Source organism: Macadamia integrifolia, unplaced genomic scaffold (genome assembly GCF_013358625.1).
Source record: "Macadamia integrifolia cultivar HAES 741 unplaced genomic scaffold, SCU_Mint_v3 scaffold3055, whole genome shotgun sequence".
Taxonomy (NCBI): domain Eukaryota; kingdom Viridiplantae; phylum Streptophyta; class Magnoliopsida; order Proteales; family Proteaceae; genus Macadamia; species Macadamia integrifolia.
The window spans coordinates 12,501-28,508 of NW_024869166.1; positions in this window are offsets into that span (position 1 = coordinate 12,501).

Consider the following 16,008-nt stretch of genomic DNA (forward strand, 5'->3'; position numbering starts at 1 on the left):
CCGAGGGGCAACAAAGGCTGGAACTATTCCTGCCAAAAACAAGGGACCTACTTCTCATCCTAGGAGTTAGCAGGTATGAGAGAGTCCCCTCTCTGTCTGTCTCTCCGAGTTTAAACTATTAAGTGTTGTAGCACTTCTGCTATTCAATCATAGAATCGATTCCGATCAAGCAAGCAGGAGAAGGTGGTCCTTTCATCTCTCTGCCTGCTCCATGCTGTATAGCCTAAGGATCATGAGCTGGTTGAATGCGTCAATACATGAGATCTGCCCGGTCATTTCGGTAGATGAAGTGAGGGGGCGTGTTAAGTTGAGAATTTCGAACATTGTAGCAGGGTTTGAGTTTCGAAGTTTCCAGAACTCTGATGGTGACACCAAATCAAATGACGCATCGAGCGAGACCATTCTGTTCCATTGTGAATGAGAGACGTTTTCGACCAACATCTACTCATATCCAGCTTCGTGTCATTTTTGAACACAGCGATCAGCAAGCTGCTCCAGCGCGCTACTCTGGCTCGCTTCTGAAAGCGGAGCTCGCTGCTATGTTGCCTACGTTTGCTGGCTTAACAGCCTGCAAACTCCGGTCCGAGACCCAGCGAAGAAAACGCCTTACCTTTATATAAAGAATCAACTCCATGAGCCCCTATTTGAGTAAGGCGCGCGCAACCTAGTTGCGCGCTCCCGCGTCAAAGCATGCTAACGCACAACGGTGCTCGTAGATCAGCTCGACCGCAGGGTGGTCGTAGACCAGGCTGATTGTAAATCAGCTCGACCACCGGGAGAGAGTGGTCGTAGATCAGCTCAGCCGTTGCTTCTTTGGTCGTAGATCAGCTAGGGCGCGAATCCAGCAAGCACTTGGGCGGAGTAAAGCGGATCGTAGAGCACCGTTGCGCTAACGCGCGCGCTGTAGTTTTTCAGCTTGGTTCTGGCGCGCGCCTGACTCATAATTGGGCTCATCCCTTGCTTGTTCTGGCGCGCTAGCCGTTGTATATAGTCGGGCCCTTGCTTGGTTCTGGCGCGGCCTTACTCTCCGTTGGGCGGAAGGACTTTCTTCTTCGCTTATGGACTTGCTTGGTTCTCGCTTGGGCCGAGTGTTGTAAAGACTGGCTACCTATAAAGATCCATCACTGCACACTTTCTATATATCTGTCTCCATCCAATCAAAGACGTCCATATCAGCTCCGCCAAAAAACTGAAGCGGCTTTCGCGATACGAAAGAAAAGGCCTGGCCTGCCTATATATACATAGAGCATTACGTTAGCTGTTGCTTGCCGTATCTTACTGATGCAGCAAGGGAGGGAAGACTATTTCCAGAGAAGGCAGTAAGCCTAAAGCTACCAGCATTTCTTTAAATATTTTCTTTCACTCGAAATCTCCCCAAGAAACTGAAAAACTCGGAGTTGAGAAGGAGCCCCCCCCCCTTAAACATAAGAACAAAGCAGCTGACGCACCTAATAAGGCCCGGGAACTTCCCGATGTTTCAAATAAAAGAAACTAAACTGGGAGAAAGCATTCCTATCTTTCTTTGGCTTATCGAACTATCAAGTGGCTATGTGAAATGAAAGTTTACCGATCGAAGCCGGATACTGGTCAATAACAACTTTCAGAGAGCTTGCCGCAGACTCAGAGGTATCCACCTTCCTAAAAACCAGAGAATGGGAAAGACTCCACGGGACCCCATTTCCCCCAAAACCTTCTCTCCTCAACCGGGCTTCCCGGAAACATCCTTTCCACGCCTGTAAGCAGAATGATTTCGAAGGTAGAATAAACATAGCCCCTTATTATCCTGTCTTCTTGGCTAGTAAAGGCAAATGTGGTTTGAAAGAAAAGAAAAGCTTCATCCTTTCATTCGGAAAGAAGCGGCAAGAGAAGGACCAGTCCTTCACTCCATTAAATAAAGTGAAAAAGCCGATTAGGTTGCCACTTGAGAGCTTGAACACCCTACCTTCCGCCCCCGGGGCCTGAAATTGGTCCTTTCGAGCTGTTTTGACTTACGTGGCAAGCAAGGGTGCTGCTTCACCTTGCTTTCAACTCAGACTAGCTTTCACAAGTGCACAACAAGGATAGCGGCCCCCAAGAAGAGCTAAACTAAACCACTTGTATGCTCCGTCGAATCGGTTCCTTCCCTATTGAGTTGGTTCGTTCCCGTTACTATATTTACTATTTCGGTTCTTTCCCTAATTGAATAAGCTCCCGCATTCCATTATTTATAGCTTTAAGGCGAATTTACACTATTTAGCTTTAGCTTCCACCAAAGGCGCCAACTAAGGGCGGCCGTTAGGCTGCCCGTCTGACCCTTTCAACACCTTGTCAACCCATTTACACGTTACGGTCTTTAGATCTTTAGGACAGAGAAGGAGTTCCCACATCTCATTCTTGTTCAAGGCACTCCTCGCGCTTTTTCTCTAAGCTTATGTCAGGGGGCGCTCGAGAGATCGAGTCCTTATCATTATCGCTACGTAATAGATGTGGCTCCCAGATCAGCTCTGAAATATAGACCCCCTTTCGGATCAGCTCTACTCGGATTCAGACATCTATGTGATGCCGGGTCCGGAGAGAAAGTCTACCCGCCTGACTGAGAAGCTCCTTTCTTTTTTCAAAGATCGCCGGCTCGTAACGTGCCGTGCCCTTTTAGACCGATCGGATCATGAGAGCCGAGAGGCCCCGAACTCCGGTTTTCTCTTGACTGAGCTAGTAGGGCTAAGTAGCGCCTTTACTACAGGGGAAGGGGCCCCAGTCTTATTGCTAACAGTATACTTATGATAGCACTTTCTTATTATTAGCTTACTTACTGACTTCAATCAAATATTCTTGCATTGAAAGTCAGTATTGCCGAAAGAAGTCATAATGTTGGAAGAAGTATTAATTATGGCAGGGGTGCCAAAGATACGTGCCTGAATGACTGAGAAGCCTTCCCTTAATGCCCATAGTTGCGCGTTGCCCTTTTTGATCGCTCCGCTTGTCAAAGAAACCTCGGATCATGCCGAGAAGGGCCTGTCCCTTTCTATGATATGAGGGGCTGTAAGGATCTTACCGTTTCTTCTTCAAAGACGCGGACGGAATAACGTATAGAAGTTGGAGTGCTCTCTTCCGATTGAAGAGGAGACGAAGGAGATGAAGAAGAAAAGCAAATAACATAACGAGGTAGCTCATTTCGAGATGGATGTTAGAAGGTGCAGAACGTTAGAAGCAAGTGGACCTCCGGCCTCTACTAGCCCACATTGGTTGCGGGGGGTATCTGTGAGAAGGCCGGGCAGGTTCGATATAGGTGCCCGTCCTATTCCACAGCCACATGTCTTTCTATAGCACGCGCCCTATAGTTTGCGGTCCGTTTTACATTTTGTCTCCTCTCCTTGAATGAAGTCAGTGGATTCGAACCACTTTGAAACCTGTCAAATCACGGGGAAGCGAACTTTCTATCAAACAAAAAACAGCTTCCTCTCCGACGCCGAAAGAAAATAGCAAATAGCTATTAGTTTAAAAAAGCCTTCTTTTTGATTAGAGAATTCTGCCTCTCTACCGCTCGTGCGAGTTCCTGGGCCGATTCCCATGCTTCTTCTTTGGCCCGCTGGTGGCATGGCACATTCTGCACGAAGTTGTCTCCGTGTTTGCGATAGAAGCAATCAGTTCATAGATCATAGAAGGCATTAACTCACTAACTAGACGGGTTCAGACTTCCTCCGTTTCTACATACTCTTAATGCTCTATTCATAGTCTCTATCACTGACCGGTCTGGATCCGTCTAGTGTTGATGAAGCCGGGCTCCGTGGATCGTCGGTAGCCTCCCAAGTGCTCGTGTTTTTCACGGATTTCTCCCTGGAACTGTTGATCCCTTCCGCTTCGCTCGTCCCGAGCGAAGTTTTGAGCTTACAGCATGTCCTTACAGGTGTCTTTCAACTCTGCTTGGTGATCGCTCGGGTACATGAGGGGGCCTGTCAGGGCCGCTTAGAATCCATCCATGAAGGACATACGCTCAAACCCCGTGGTGTTATCGATCATCATCTCGGTGATCGGTAATGGAAAATCATCTTTGGGACAAGCCTGGTTGAGATCTCGAAAGTCAATACAGACTCGGATCTGCCCATTCTTTTTCTTTATGGGGACAATGTTGGCCAACCAGTCTGGATACTTTTCTTCTCGAATGAAGCCGGCATCCTTCAACTTCTGTACTTCTTCTTTTTTACGCTCCGCCAACTCAGGGTGGAACTTGCGCTGTGGCTGTTTGACTGGCAAAATGTCAGGAGATATTGCTAACTTGTGCATTGCCACATTGGGATCCAACCCAGGCATTTCGGGATTGCTTTACTTGGAGCTATACCGAAATGCCTGGGTTGCTTAGGAAGGTTGGTTCGGGCAAGGAATGAGATGATTCTAAAGCCAGGGCAAAAGAAAACTAAGTAGCCAATGCGAGAAGAGGCGGTGGGTGGGCTCGGAAAGGTATGGTAGCAAAATGGTAGTCCGAAAGGAATGTTCTCGGGTAAATTTTCCTAGGTCAATGCCTGTGATCAGTCACATTTGAGACTCTAGCCAACCGCGTCTTAGTATTGGAATAATTCTATGACATGGTTCATTCAACTAGAAAAAGGAACCTATAAGCTTTAGCGTTCTTTCTTTTGAGCCCTAAATTCACTACTTCCATTCCATGGGATTTACCGGATGATACCAAAATGAGGAGAATCGGCTATTGAGAATAGATTTCGCTTGTGGCGTTAGGCCCCAACGGGACTGTTCCCAAGGCATATACCCTAAAGGAGGGTGCCCACCCAATAGCAGATGGGGGTATCTTGCCTGATCAATCTAACCTTCGCAGGTCATAATGCCTTGATTAATCATATACATAATATCACACGTCGTGAGACCTATTTCCATCGGTTTGCGTTCTTTCTGCACCAGTAGTTACTAAAGCTATAGTTTCAAAGCGGGGTTTTAGCTCCACGGTGAGATCATAAAGGGGGGTTCGAGAGAGCTCTTTTCCTAAATAGTAAAAATGAATAATCTGCGAGAAGTGATCCCCGCCTTCTCCCTTTGAGAAAGACGTATCGGAAGATCTAACATTTGTGCTACTTAGAAGAAAGAATATCTGGGCCTGCCAGGTTATTTTTTCCTCATTTGAAAGGTGTCGCTTCTTTGCTAGGGAAACGGGGGCTTCTATCACGACTTTTGTCCCCTTTTGGGTCCGAGGATGGACTCTTCGAACTTTCGTTTTTATGCTTAGAAAGATGCCCTTAAGGAGCACTTCTCAAGCTATCTCAATCTGACTTGCTTGCCTGAAGCTTAGTTCCTTCTATCTGAAATGGAAATATCTACAATAGTTGTGGGGAATTTGGTCACCTTTTGGGATTAAAGTAGTCCCGTATTGGTGCCTTTGGCGGTACCTCGCATCCTTGCTACTGAGCGAAACCCTACCGAGATGTGAGCCATAAGCCTCTCTTCCTGCTTCAACTTGGCAGGGGTCAATACCAAAACTCCCTATCTCAAGGGCTAGGTAGAAAACCCATATTTAGACGGATAGGATCTCAAAACAGATACTGACAAAGGATCGCATACCCCTTTCTCTAGGAATTGAATAAAGTACAAAAAAGTACATTTAGGTACCTGAAAAAGTACATTTGGGTGTCAATTGGCCTAGGGAAATTCCAAGAATCTCAAGAAGCTGTAAAGGGTACTTACTTGACTGGGAAAAAGCAAGCGTCTGATCAGATCAATCAAGAGATAGGGGTCACTTCGATCGCCTAAGCAAGGACGGAGCTATCGAGTGACGATTGCCCTATCTCTTAAAGGGGGTTTGGAACCCAAGCTTACCTTATTATTAGAGAAAGGGGAGTACTCTCTGACAGAATTGACGCTTCGCTTGGGCGCTCTATTATTGCCTCCTATTCCTGAGGGGGAGATCAGGGGCAAATAGGGATGGACAGCTCGAAGAGAGCGCCTCATCGGAACAAGAGTACAACCAATTCATAGAGGGGAAGTCGATAGACTCTTTTCCTTGTCCTTGAAAGGAGAGATATATTCTTTTGTCGGATCCCTATTTTCCTTTGACGGGCATCATCCGTCTTCGGAGGTTGTTCATGAAATCACTGATTCCGTTCTGGAAGATGTGATGGAATGGGAAAGACCAGGCAACTGGGCTGCCCACCACCAACGCCTTAGGGAGGAGACCGATGAGGCACAACTCGTATTGGAGCATCTGTATGAAGAAAGACAAAATAGTTCTTTATATATACAAAGAAATACAGAGAAGGGTCATCTAAACAAATCCACTTTTCTGTACTTCTTTGTAGTAGTCCTTGATTTCTTCATTCGGGGCACGGGGCCAGGTAGCCATCGGAGACAAAAGGAAAACTAATCTCTTGTGGCTGAATCCCTATTCTACACTTCGAACTGCAAGCATTTCTTCATCTTCAATGGCAAGTGAATGCCCTTCGCGTTATTCTTCCTAACCTTCCCTTCCTTCCTGACTTTCCTAACCTTGCCCGATCCAACAGCCCTTCCAAGCTGCTGATTCAAATAGGGCAACTCAGAATCACCAACCAAATCGGAAACTCAATCCTAAACTTCGGAGTGGAAGATAGCAGAAGGCGGGTTCTCTGGATGTTGGCAAACGGGCATGAGAAGGAGCATCGTTCCCTGCTGGAGATCCTTTACTAAAACCCCAGGAAAGCCACCTCTTCTTCGTTTTGCTTTTCTGTCCAAGGCTCTTTCGGAGCGGAATGAATTCTGCTAATGTGCACGGAGTTTAGATGAAATCAGGGTGGACCTTAGGGCTGCTGTCTCTCATGCCACTGCAGAATTGGGGGTTCGCAACAACTTTGACAAATTGGTGCAAGAGCTGGCAGATCATCCACTCTTCCCTGAAGCAGAGCAGGTTAACATTGAAAAGTTGCGTCAAGTGCGACGGTTTGTAGAAAAAAATGAATGAGATGATGAGTGCCGCAGCAGTAGCTTTGTTGATGGTAGCCGACGCGTTGAAGGCCCGGTAGGAGATTCAACGCATAACCAACCAAAGCATGGAAGTGGAAACAGAGTTGACAGCGATGGAGGACCGGCCGAACTGGAGCGAAAGCTTGCAGAGCAACATCAAGCGATCGCTGAAAAGGAGTCCGTTCGAGCCGATCTGGATGAAAGGGTTGCGGCTGTTCAACCTGACCCAACCAAAGAAAATCGAATAGTAATAAGTGAGACGTCTTAGCGCACTTCTTTTAGGCATTGGGCTAATCTTTCATAAGAAGCCACTACTCGCTTAGAGTTCGGTACTAGGTCAGCTAAATGTTGCTACGCTCAGTCACAATCCACGGTAGCACGCACTAACAGGGAATTCGCTCCAAAGCCAGCTTTTGTTCTATACCCATGGTCAAACCGATCGAAGTATGTGTACATACTGGTAGGGGCGCGCTTAGCCAATTTCCCAGAGCTTGGTGGGGCAAGATCGGAGGCTCGTTTAGACCTGGGGAAAAGCAGACTGACGAGTCCGTCCATTCGGGATGTCGGCACACCAACCGAATCGGAAGCCCAACCGATTCGAGTCGGTCAGGCCAGTAAAAGAAGACTAATTCACACTAAGTCAAACCACCACATTCAATTTCATTGCGCACAAGAAAGCAGGCCGCTTCGGAGCACAGCTTATTTAGCTCGGAATAATGGGAGCGAGCCCTGGAACCGATTGATTGTTAATGTTAAATAGTAGAATAGGAGAAAGCCTTGTTTCCGGGTACAATAGGTCAACGAAAAGCCAACTCAATCAATACGTGAAAAAAGCTATGATGGAGCCGCCCTTCTCGAGTGAGTTTCGCTTATCCGCCCTGTTGTTCCCATGTTTCGGAGCGCTAGCTTCAACAAGCTTTCGATCCGATCCGGTACTCTTTTTTCTTCTTATCGATCCGAATGAATCGAATCAGTCGTCCTTCCTCGCCTTTGACAAGCGGGTTGTCTTCCTCTGTTCCTTCCATTACCGACAGCTAGGAGTGCCGCTACGCTAGGACTACTAACTAGTGTGCTAGGGCTAGCAGAGCAACTTCTCGCTGTGCCCAATGCCCAAAGCTTGGACACTATCCCACTACTGGGATTATTCCATTACTAACTGACCTGTTGAGAGGATAGCAGCAGGGGAAAGAAAAAAAGAAGTAGAGTTAGGTTCTGTTCGTTTGTGTAAGCATCTCTTTCCTCGGTCGATTCGTCTGCTCATTCAGCGTATGATTCTTATCCAATTGCTTCTGTAGATCAGTCTTATGAGACGAATTCGGCTGGAGATAGGCATTCGGATTCGTTACTTGGGGCTGATGAGGATGAGTTACTTCGGGCTCCTGAGGGTGAGGAATCCGTTGTTTCGGGATAAACTGGATATGTTAGTTCGGCCTCGGCTTCAGGGCTTGACAGCGCCTCTTCAGCCGGTTCAGATTGAGAGGGAAAGAGCAGCCCTAGGCTAGGCTCCGCTTCTTAGGATGATGCCTGTGCTATGTATGATCCATCGGATTATTATTATTCTCGGTGCGTTTTTCAGCGAATGAAAGAAACCGCTGATTCCACAGTTCCTTCATCAGATTTGGGTGCTTTTGAAAGAGCTGCTTCTGCGAATGACTCAACGGATACTACTGTAAATCAAAAATTTCCCATCTAATATCATGGAAGGAAATGGGATTTTTGAGAAATGGGGTTGGGAACCATCGATTGCAACATCTAATTGGACTGACTGATCCCAGGGAGCAAAGGGGGGGGCGCCCGGGAAAGGCGCAGGCAAGCGATCAAGAGAAAAAAAGGGGCAATCGGACTCAATGCCACAGGGCAAAGAGCGCCTTTGTGCTGCATGGTGGCCTGCATTACACCTTTCGGAAAAGGAGGAAGAAAGTTGACCAGAGTTTCCTGATGTGAAGGGTACGACCCCAGTCTTCACTTCAACAGTTCATTCAAAAGGTCTTAGTGACCCGTGCCCTTCAACACTTACTTGGGATCCTATCTTTCTCTGCTCGTGTAGCAGAGTAATAAGAAAGAGGTTTGGAACCCTTTCCAACATTTATTACGAAATTCAATTCCGGACGACCGGAGCGGAAAACCAACCTCTCCCGACAATTGGAGAAGGAGAAAGCCATTCCTACGGGCCTGGAACTGTGATGAATGTTGTAAGAATTTCGGGCTAGGGCCTGAGAGTGTACATCTAGGTGCGGAACGTCTTCCCGGTTAGACCGTTGACTTTGCGAGGGCCCGAGGTCCCCGCCTTCTTTGCTTGAAGCTCAGGTATTCTTCCTTCGCCCACTTACTAAAGCATTTAGTCTCGCCGCTAGTAGCCATGCTACCTTCTTTGGCCCTACCTTACACACCATATTTTTCTTTTCCCGCCTGCCGCCCTTGGAAAAAGCCTTCCTTAGCTTTCGCCCTCCCACAGGAAAAAGGGTGCTTTAATTTGTTGCTTCGTACTCTTGTGAAAACGGACTACACTGTCTCAACCACCCGCCTTTCCCTTCTTTTGTTGGTTCTGGACCCGAAGCCAAAGGTAGGTGATTTCGGGCTTGCCTTTTAGTCGCGTCTGATTAAACGGACGACTCTTATTATTCGTGCCTGGGATTCGTTGAAAAAGAAAAATCCCTTGCTTCGGCGAATGATTCCGCCTTTGATTCGGCGGATTCGAATTACCATGCGTCTCTATCCCCCGATGCGGCTGAAACTGCCTTTGCTCAGTGTCACAGGTCAGGACCTTTTGCTTCTAACTCGGTTGAGTATTCAGTAGATGTGTTTCTTCGGATCGTTGGGTTCGTTCCGAAAGTGAAATATCAAGCGCCACACTATCGCAGTTAGAAGCCGCGGGCGAGGGCCCGTAGGGGGTCAGCAAAGGTCTCAAATAAGAATAGATAGAAGTACTTTCTTCGCCGCACACGAATTTCTGTCACAGGGAAGCCAGTCCAGCTTACGCGATGGTGTGCGCGGACGGAACGCTGACAGGAATCTTCTTCGACCGGGCATTCGGCCAACCTTCCGTCATGAGTTATCGGTGCTCAGCCGCGCCCCACGCTTACGGTCTAATCACGCTGTCCTTATTTACGATGCCTTTGTCTCTATTTAGAGACAAAGCACAGCGCTCGCCATTCACGCGCTTTTCTCGTTCTGAAAGCCAGCTTTCTAAAGGAGGGGACATGGTCTAGCAGTTAATTACATCTCGATTTTCAAAACCTAAGCTAAGGACGCCAGCCAGTAGAAAACAACACTTTTTATATTGTGGAGGAGACACACGAAAGGCGGCCAGAGATTCAGACTACGGTCGAAGCCAATTACAAAGGTTCGGAGGAGGATGAGACCCTTTCAAGGAGGTGATTGAGGCAGTGCGGTCATAACCTTTAGAGCTACCTGTCCAACTCAAGCGTCAGCTCAAAAACAGGGTTTCCCTTAATGTATGGGACGGGACCAGGTCGGATTAGTAGCTTGAGGGTCTAGGGTTTCGACCATCAAATACTTTTGGCATTGGCTCAGGATGCCCCGACTTAGGATGTATGCTTCGATACACCCCCTGTAATCAACGGGTCAAGCACCCCCTGCTCTGTAGGAATGGATAGATGATTTCGAATCATCGTTGATGATGATTTGGATCACTGCCGGCTGGGGCAACCTTTCGATGACGGCCTGACTGAACATTTATGAGAAGCCCTATAAATTGTCGTACCAGATCGCTTCGAAAGGCGCTTGGTTTGGTTAGTTTCCTTCAGCAGCCCGCGAACTTCTGTCAGAGCTCAAAAATGACCTTACGTGGCGGCGGGGTCGTCACGAGCAATAAGCGTCGACAACATCCTTCTCCTACACACTGGGCAGTCCATTGCTAAGGACTCGGTGCTCAACCGTGCCCATATGCTAGTTGAAACCAATCTTACCGCTCCGTGGGCTACGATAAACCCCGAAAGACACTGCTCAGCCTATGTCCTCCAACGTTAGGTAGTATCTTGCGCTTAAATGGACTGGCCCTGCTTTTAGGGAAACTATACGCTTACCATCCGTTAGATCTGAGGGCGGCAATGTTGAGAGGGCGAAAGCACACAAAGCAGGCACGCCAGCAAAGGGTATGGAGTCGGAAGTCGAACCCCTGGAGGTTGACCTGTGACAGTCTCAATGCTCTTATGGCAGGGCAGTCGCACCGAGATCTCATAGAGGCGGCATTTTAATGCGGCTCAGGCAGCATTTTACTGCGGCTCCCTATGAAGGCACCAGTCGAGTAGCAACCACTTCGGGAACAGGATTTCTCCCCAAAGCGGGCTTTTATTCGTCCGCCAGAACGAACCGACCAAAGCTGTGACGTCGACCAAAGCGGTGAGGGCACGGTTAGCCCAACTCACCCAGCGCTTGAAGCAAGGTTCAGAACTTTTGGCAGGTTTTGACCCTGCCTTCTTCCTCCGCCACTAATGCGGGTGGATCGACAAGATCAATGGCTACTGGACTATCGGGCTCTGCCTTCGCTGCTGGATTAACGCGTTGGGATGCTAGAACAGGCAAGGATGCTGGCACTAGTCTCGCTGCTGGTGATGGGTCTTTAACGGATGCTACTATTGGTGGTTGTTCCGCCTCAACCGAATCAACAGGATCTACTGTTGAGGGTGGCTTTGTGGGAATAAAGGCTTTGAAAGCATTGATAAATCAATGGAAGGGTTGATGAGATGGAGGAAAGCGATGTGGAGGGGCTGCTAAGCGGGATCGAAGGAGAGAAAAGGTAAGGTATATGGCGCCATCCCCGTGCTGCTTGTTTCGACGGCAAGCCAAGCTATGGATCGGCCGGCTAAACAACAAAGACCGGGAGCATTAAAGAGTACATTTTAGTAGCAGAATTGTGAACGTACCCCTACCCTCTTGCTTTGGCGGCTGCAGCTGGAGTTGCTGTGTGTGAGCGGCTTTAGCTGAGCCTGACATGCTACCACCTAACATTAGGGAAGTAGGACTAGAAGGAGGCCTAGGACGGAGTTGGAGACCATTAGCTTTGGGGGCTTGGTGTATCCAACCATCGACTTCCTGCAGTCACGAAGGACGGCAGCGATGTACGGAATGCCCGGGCTACAGCCTATAATACCTTCAAGAATAGGCCTTAAGTCATTGATTCAAGTCCAGGGAATTGGACTGCAAGTCAAATGACTGTTTCGAAAGGTCGACGCTGAAAGGAACGGGAAGGTAGAAAGGCAAGATTTGTGAAAGGCCAGACAGGTTGTATTGGGGTGGATTAGCTTCCGGAGAAAGAGCAAGGAGCTTACTTACCTAAGAGCTAAAAGGGGGAAGGAAGGAGATAGAGCTTGAGCGTGGAGCTTGTCTTGGCCTACTTTTCTTTGTTCAACCGGGCTTGTTCGCTTGAGGGTCTTGGTCACTGCTAGTTAGCTCCACGAGACTTTTTTAATAAGTTTCAAATGGTCTTTCTCCGACTTCCAAGTTGGATCGACTGGTTCACTGGGCTTGGCTGGTGGACTAGATAGGGACAGGAAAGTGACAGGACCTTTTAAAGAGCCTGAATCCGGTGTGAGGCTTGTGCTTCTTTCTATGTCTATGGAGAGCATGAAAGGTTCTTTTTTTCCTATTGAGTAAAGGCAAGTTTCGCAGGAAATTGTAGCGAAGGCAAAGCTACTTCAGTAGCTTTGTACAAGTTGAGTAAGCGATAGCTCACGCAAACGCTATTGAAAGTGAAGTTCAGTAGCCTGAGGAGTGTCTTCGAATCTTTTTTAGCCGCCAAAGCAAGCACCTTTTCGGAAAAGTCCAGTTCAAGCAAAGGGAGGACGGAGAGAACTCCATGGATCGTTCCTAGGTCAACGGTCCAACGGGCTTTGACTTCGTTGAGCTTCTTTGCATTCCCGCTCCCTTTGCAATCCAATCCCGGAACTACGGCTCCAAAGGATCGTGCAGTGGATGTGTCGGGTTCGAATTTCATTACCTCCTGCTCCTGCTGCCGTTGGAATTGTGTGTTCGTCTCTGCCTGTTCAAAGAGCTACAATCAAAGGTATTAAAGGAGCACGTCTCTGCCTGACTTGAAAACAATCCAAGCTCCCTCCGAAGAATGATTGTTTGTTCTTGCTTGATTACCGGAGGACTACCGCTGGAAGGCGTTGTCACTGCGACTTGGTGCCTAGTGTGCTTTTCACGGAAAGGAGTGAAACGAGCAAGGAGAGAGAGTCAACACGGTGAAAGGAAGAGACAGAATCACATCTGCTTGGCTGGTCTTCATGGCATGAGGAACTCGGATTCGACAAAAGCAAAAGAATAAAAACCATAGCTGAACTGAGGGATCCCACTGATCGCCCTCCAAACAAAACAACCTGATCTGTGTAGGCCAGAAGCCAGAAAAAGCATGATAGCTCGCTTGATCACATTGATCGCTCCGCTTGTCTTCTTGGTGGAAGGGTTCAGGTTCAGTGAACTGAATGCGCGAGAGCTGTTTAAGAAAGAGGCGGAACATCGCTCTCCGTGGCAGCAAAGGGAAAACGAGATATTGATTCAGTCGGAGGTAGACTTTCGATGAGCGGAAGTAGATGCACAATGAGATTCACCCTGGATTGACTGGGTTAGTGCTCTATATCTGATCTGTCTGTCTCCTATTGTTACGAGAAATCCCTTCCTTCCTGATCAAATCAACCCGAAGAAAAATAGGATAAAGCCGAGCTCCTAACTTCTATCGCAGCTTGGTTTTTGCTCTTAAGTACTCCTAAGCCCAGCCTCTTCTTTCCCGTTCATATGAAAAAGACCAGCTATGCTAATCTCGTTAGGCCACCCGAACCCATCGCACCTTTGGCAGGAGGAGTTAGAAAGGTGAAAAGAGAACAAGACAAGACCTGCGTATATCGCCCCTGTCTAAGCGAGCGAGACTTTATCCATTAAACTTTCCATTTCAAGCTCGACTTGTAGCGAGACTCAACTTTAGATCCTGCGAGCTTCGTTTATGAAGAAAATCCTGCAGCAATCGTAGGGTCGACAGTACCGGTGGGCTTTGAGCTACCAGAGCAAGGAGATAGAGCTTGAGCTTTTCCTTCATGGACCAAGGCGACTCTCGTTAGCTCTACTTGGGCTTAGTGCGATTCGAAACTGGGATTTTCTCTAGCCCCATCGGCGAACGAACGAACAAAGACAACAAGGAACTCAAGCCCACTGTTCAAGTTCAAGGAGCTTCTTTCTGTCCATTCAAACTGCCCAGGTAACGACAGCTTCCGCCTTCCTTTTCTCTCACTCCTTCGAGAAAAGTAGTACTAGGTGAGCTATCTTCTCTGTCGTCTTATCGACCTAGTCGATTAACCTTTGTCACCTTTATGAGCTAGGATGCAGGTTGCCCTTCAGGAAGCCAGGGGCTCACTCGCTCTTCGGTCTTTGGAGTCAACGGCGTTTGGTTCATTTCAGAAGCCCGAACGAGAGTCGACTTATTTCAGTGTAGGTTTTTATTCCTGACTTCTCACCCTGTAAGGTGGTCCACCCACACTTGAGTGAGCTATCAGGCTCCACACATTCGTCGGCCAACCAACCATTAGTCGAACTATCCGAATTCTCTGTCTTCATGGAATGTCACACTTTTGAAAGCGAGTCAAGCGAGAAAACGGAGGGCGCGCTAGCGCGCTCCGGCTTTCTTCGCATGCTTGGAGAGGACAGCAAGTGAGGCGAGCGGAGTGAGGCTGCTGCTTCAGCAATCCACACTTGCCTTTCAGCTCTTTCTCCGGAAGCTCCATTAGTGACGATTTTGTGCTTTCTAGATGTGGCTTCAGTCTTTGTATTCTCTCCTTCGTTTTTCGCCCGAACTCTTGCAATCAGGCCTGGACCAAAGACCTCAAAGGTGTTGAAGGCGAACCCACCTTTAGTCGATGTTCCACGTTCTCCTTCCCTTTTCCGTGCTTCTGCTCTTTACGGAAGCCTTACTCGAGTAGGGGCAACGTCCGTTGCTTCTTTAGTAAGGGTGCTTGTTTGCAGAGACCTCTTACCTATGGACAGAAGGTTCTTTCCTATCTTTGCTATTAGGTAGGGGTAGCCGGTAGCCTGAATCTACTTTAGACTAGCTTTACATTACGAAATACCACTCGGGGAGTTCGAGGGAAGAAGCCAGAACCCGATCTACGGCCGAATAGCAACTCGCACGTAAGCATACATGTTGCACTTCGAGCAGAACTCAAAGCGATCATAGCGCCGGTCCCCTTACCTACATAGCCCATATGAGCAGATCCGGGCCTTGCGTCCTTCTTTTGCAAGATCTCGCTTTCAGTTCGTAGAGTGGATCAAACATGTGTTCAGCTTGATTCGTTGGTGCAGTCACTTCGTCATCTTATGATTTGAAACTCGATTCCGCCTACACAAAGAACTACGTTCTTGCTTGGTGAGTCCCTTCGTTTGCTTTGTGTGCTCCTTCGGTTTTCTAGTAGCAAGATCTGGCTTTTGCTTCGAAGATTGAATCAGTGGTCAGCCTGTGCTTGAACGACGGCATTCCAAGAAGCAACTTCCTATGGTATGGGATGGTCCCCTATTGATGAATCAAATCACTCGAAAGAAAGTAATTTCACCGCTCCGTGGGCAAATGAATATTCTTTTCAAAAGAAGGGCGGTGGGAATGGTTTAGCTCGGTTAACAACTGAGCAATCACGGTAAGGCAAGACCCTAGCATCAACTCACCCTTTCGGATAGGATCGGTGGGATGCCATAGCTTCGAGCAGGCAAGAAAGATTAAAAAAAAGTAGCTAGCTTATGCTCTGTCGTATTGTCCGCTGCTTCACTCGAATCCCTAAGAGTGATGTGGAGAGATGAAAGGTTCAAGGAAGCTGCTTCAACGGGTGATCCTTCGAAAGAGTAAGTACAACGAGGGTGATCAAAATGTCAATTCGCAGAGAGGAAGATCGACTAGCCAACAAAAGTGGAGGCTGGTCGTAGATCAGGGGAGATGGTTTGACCACTTATAGGAATGTTCTTCAATAGCGCACCAAATGCGCGCAATAAAGCAGTGCGCTAGAAAGAAAGAGGAGCAGGGGGAGTTGATTCCCAATTATGAAGCTGAAAAGCAAAGAAAGAAGAAGGAAGGAGAGACAGAGGAAGATTACC